Source organism: Suricata suricatta, chromosome 7 (genome assembly GCF_006229205.1).
Source record: "Suricata suricatta isolate VVHF042 chromosome 7, meerkat_22Aug2017_6uvM2_HiC, whole genome shotgun sequence".
In the NCBI taxonomy this organism is placed as follows: domain Eukaryota; kingdom Metazoa; phylum Chordata; class Mammalia; order Carnivora; family Herpestidae; genus Suricata; species Suricata suricatta.
In genome coordinates this window covers 100243581-100247386 of record NC_043706.1, presented here as the reverse complement: position 1 = coordinate 100247386, position 3806 = coordinate 100243581, and the positions used below count along the sequence as shown (strand labels likewise).

At 40.3% G+C, this 3806-nt stretch overlaps 1 protein-coding gene across 3 annotated transcripts in view; it reads right to left on the bottom strand.

Annotated features, from left to right (window-relative positions):
* DSE (dermatan sulfate epimerase) overlaps window positions 1-3806 on the bottom strand; it is a 71569-nt gene that overhangs the window by 52888 nt on the left and 14875 nt on the right. The window lies entirely within an intron of this gene.

The following is a 3806-nucleotide window of genomic DNA, read 5'->3' as shown; positions in this document are numbered from 1 at the left end:
GGAGAGACTTTAGGTTTGTAAGTAATTGCAGCTCTGTGCAGTCCAAGACCATTTCTACACTGTCCCCAGGAAAGTTTTCTGTGACGATAACACATTTCCTCACAATATAATCTGAACCTCACTTCTTTCTTAGGCCAACAATGATAACTATAACTTCCTTCTATGAGAAGAGTTAACTGAAATTATGTTTAAAATGAAGGCTCCATATCCCATTCACCAGAGGACTACTTGAGTAAGTAATTTAGTGGTTCCCAAACTGAAGGCATAATTTAGCAGTAGAGTTCTGCCTGGCGCCCCTTACTACAAAGCTAAGAACCATTAAGATCCAGCTTTTGGGGTACCTGGCTGGCTCAGTCAGTAGAGCACGTGAATCTTGATCTCAGAGTTGTGAGTTCAAGCCCCATGATGGGATACAGCTTATTTTAAAAAAACAAATTGGGACACCTGAGTGGCTCAATCCAGTAAGCGTTTGACTTCGGCTCAGGTCGTGATCTCCCAGTTTGTAAGTTCAAGCACTGCATCAGGCTCTGTGCTGACATCTCAGAGCCTGAAGCCTGTTTCAGATTCTGTCTCTCCCTCTCTCTCTGGCCCTCCCCCACTTGAACTCTGTCTCTCTCTCTCTCTCTCTTAAAAATAAACATTTTAAAAAACTTTAAAAAACAAATAAATGAAGGTATTACCTAAATAAATAAATAAGATCCAGCTTTTGATGGGTGCCTGGGTGGCCTAGTCAGTTGGGCATCTGACTTTAGCTCAGGTCATGATCTCACAGTTTGTGAGTTCGAGCCCCACGTCAGGCTCTGTGTTGACAGCGTGGAGCCTGGAGCCTGCTTTGGATTCTGTTTCTCCCTCTCTTTCTGGCCCTCCCCTGCTCGTGCTCGGTCTCTGGCTATCAAAAAGGCTTTCAAAAATAAACAAATGTAAAAAAAATTTTTTTTTAAAATTCAGCTTTTGAGAGCATGGCTGTCTTACAGAAAATAGAATGAAAAATACGTATTTTCATGGATGCAAAGTGAAAGCAGGGTAGAGCTGTGGTGGAAGATCTACAAATCACTTGGGAGACCACTGAAGTAGCTAATTTTGCTTACAAAGAGGAAATGAAATAGTTATACTTTTTAAAAAGCTGTATTTATTTAAGTGATCTCTACAACCATTGTGGGGCTCAAACTCACAACTCTGAGATCAAAAGTTGCATGCTCCCCCGACTGAGCCAGCCAGGAATCCCAGAACAGTTATACTTTCTAAGCTATAAGTCTGTTGTAGTTTATCTAGCAGTCTAAAAATTGGACACCTTCCAATTGGTACCTCTTCATTACAATTTTTTTTAATGTTTATTTATTTTGAGAGAGAGAGACAGTGTGAGAGTAGGAGAGGGGTGGAGAGAGAGGGAGACACAGAATCCAAAACAAGCTCCAGGCTCTGAGCTGTCAGCACAGAGCCCGATGCACACCTCAAACTCACAAGCTGTGAGATCATAACCTGAGCCAAAGTTGGATGCTTAACCAACTGAGCTACCTAGGCTCCCCTTAATTGATTTTAATGATGACATTGGAATACCATATCCTACAGTATTTTCAGAATTTTATTCTGATACTATTTTCAGAATATAATGTTGAGTATAATTAACTGCATTTCTTTCTGGTATTACAAAACTTTTAAAAAGTAGTAACTTATGCACATTAAGTTTTCCAATGTATTGTTTTCCAGAACTGGAATATCACTTTCCCATCCATGTAGGGATAAGAATTACTTGTAAACATTAATTAATTAATTCAGCTATGTATTGAGCAGCTATTAAAATCAAAGAACTACGCTAGGCAGGGGGATAAAAACTAAACAAGATAGGTGTCTAGTGGCTCAGTTGGTTGAGCCACTGACTCTTGATTTGGGTTGGGGTCATGATTCTGGGGTTGTGGGATCAATCCCCACATCAGGCTCGGCACTGAGCATGGAGTCTGCTTAAAACTCTCTCTCAGGGCACCTCGGTGGCTCAGTTGGTTGAGCTGTGTGTTCAAGCCCTGCATCAGGCTCACTCCGTTAGTGCAGAGCCTGCTTCAGATCCTGTCTCCCTCTCTCTCTCTCCCTCCCCAGCTTGTGCTCTCTCTCTCACAAATGAATAAACATTAAAAAAAAAGATTCTCTTTCCCTCCTCTACCCCTCTCCCCTGCTCACATGCTCTCTCTTTCTAAAAGGAAAAAAGTAAACAGGAAAAACTATGCTTTTCCCTTAATAACTATAGGATAAAAATCTAAGAAAATGATGTCTCTGAGTTGTGTTTTTTTAAACTGCAGAGTTTGTATTACTCTGACAATAAAGATGAATAGAATTTTCCCTTAGTCCAACATAATTAATTTAACTGACTTTTGACTACACCTGGACCTAAAAGAGAATTAACAATCTTTTTTCCCCCAATTTTTCTAAACAGTAAGTAACCAAAGATTTTCTGGAAAGGTATGAAAAACCAGCTATTCCCAGCAATAGCTGTAACCATGAAAACACTCTTTTCTGGCATTACTGGCTAGAAATATAAAGCATAGAAAAGATAAAGATACTGAAGCTAATGGATAAATGAATCCACATATAGTTTCAAATAACAAACTAAACCATAAATACTCATGAAAACTAAAGTATAATTTTTCTTCTTGCCATACTGATGAAGGCAGACAAGTGAGGTGGCTAAATCAGACTGGCCTTGGTTTACTGCTCTGTGACTCTGGACAAGACAACTGTAACTACCTAAAAATGAAGTCCCTTATTTCAAATGAAGATGAAAACAGTATTTGTCTCATATAACAGTTGGGGGATTAGATGAGATAATACCTTTAAAGTACTTACCACTTTCTGGTAAGAGTTCCCCTTAAAAACTCCATCATCATTCACCTCAGACAGTGATTAGTGGCTGAGCACCTGGGTGGCTCAGTCGTTAAGCATTTGACTCCGGCTCAGATCATGATCTCAGAGTTCGTGAGTTTGAGTCCCACCTTGGGTGAGCTCGAGCCCCACTTAGGGTGAGCTTGAGCCCTGCTTCGAGTAAACATGAGCTCCGCTTCAGGTGAGCCCTGCTTCTCTCGTGCGCTCTTCCTCCCTCTCTCTTTCTGCCTCTCCTGGGATTCTCTCTCTCTCTGCCCCTTGCTCACTTGCACCCTCTCTCAAAAAGAAAAAAGGAAAAAAAAAGAATATGATTAGTGGCTGTGGGGACAAGCTGGAAGCAGACTTCCAAGGTTTGAATCCCAGCACCACCATATCCCGAGCTATGCCCATTTTCTCTTCTGTAAAATGGATAATACATTCTCCATGGGGTTTCTGTGACCTTCAAGTAGCTGATACAGTTAAAACATTAAAAGGGTGTCTAGGATTTAGGAGGTGTTCCGTAAGTGCTAGCATCATCATCTTGGCAGTTGGATCGCCAAGGTCAGTCCAACTGAGAGCAAGTCTGCCACGACACCAGGAGGAAGCGCTCAGAGAACTATCACATGAAGAATGTTATTTTTAAAACAGGTACAATGCATTGTGTGTACAGAACCTTGCAGAGTCATCAGGAATCTAAAAATATCAAAATATTTTGACAACTATAAAGTATGTGAAGCCAAGAGGTTTCTCCTTCTTCCTGCTCAACTGCACATTTATAATTTTTAGGCTACATATTCCAAGTAACTGAACACATCTGAGAAGAAAAGAAATCTTCAAATCTAATACAATTTCTTCATCTACCAATATTGATATAGAGAGATTAAGTTTACTGATATACATAATGACACATGTGTTTACAGTCAGAAAAACATCCCAAACATAGAAACTCCAGTCTT